At 41.5% G+C, this 253-nt stretch overlaps 1 protein-coding gene across 1 annotated transcript in view; it reads right to left on the reverse strand.

Annotated features, from left to right (window-relative positions):
- LOC118328144 overlaps window positions 1-253 on the reverse strand; it is a gene marked incomplete at its 5' end in the record, with an annotated part of 3,359 nt that overhangs the window by 830 nt on the left and 2,276 nt on the right. The gene's annotated exons all lie outside the window — the stretch shown is intronic.

A 253-nucleotide genomic window follows, 5' to 3' on the forward strand; every position in this document is an offset into this window, starting at 1 on the left:
AATGAGTAGCGAATGTAGATTGTGACTCTGTGGATGAGGACATCATTGTTGCAGATGTTTCCTGGCTGGTTGATTGAGGCTGAGAGTTGCTGGTACTTAGCATTAGAGTTGGACTTGTAGGTTCAGTAGATTCTTGAGTGGAATTTGAGTCACAAAACCTTTCAGCACTGAACATTCCACAACAACCATCAACCCAGCACAAATGGGTTGATGGTTGTGGGAAAATGATAGTGATGAAAGGTTTGTGATAAAA

This window comes from Morone saxatilis, unplaced genomic scaffold (assembly GCF_004916995.1).
Source record: "Morone saxatilis isolate NCDOM2014 unplaced genomic scaffold, NCSU_SB_2.0 Contig18, whole genome shotgun sequence".
Classification (NCBI taxonomy): domain Eukaryota; kingdom Metazoa; phylum Chordata; class Actinopteri; family Moronidae; genus Morone; species Morone saxatilis.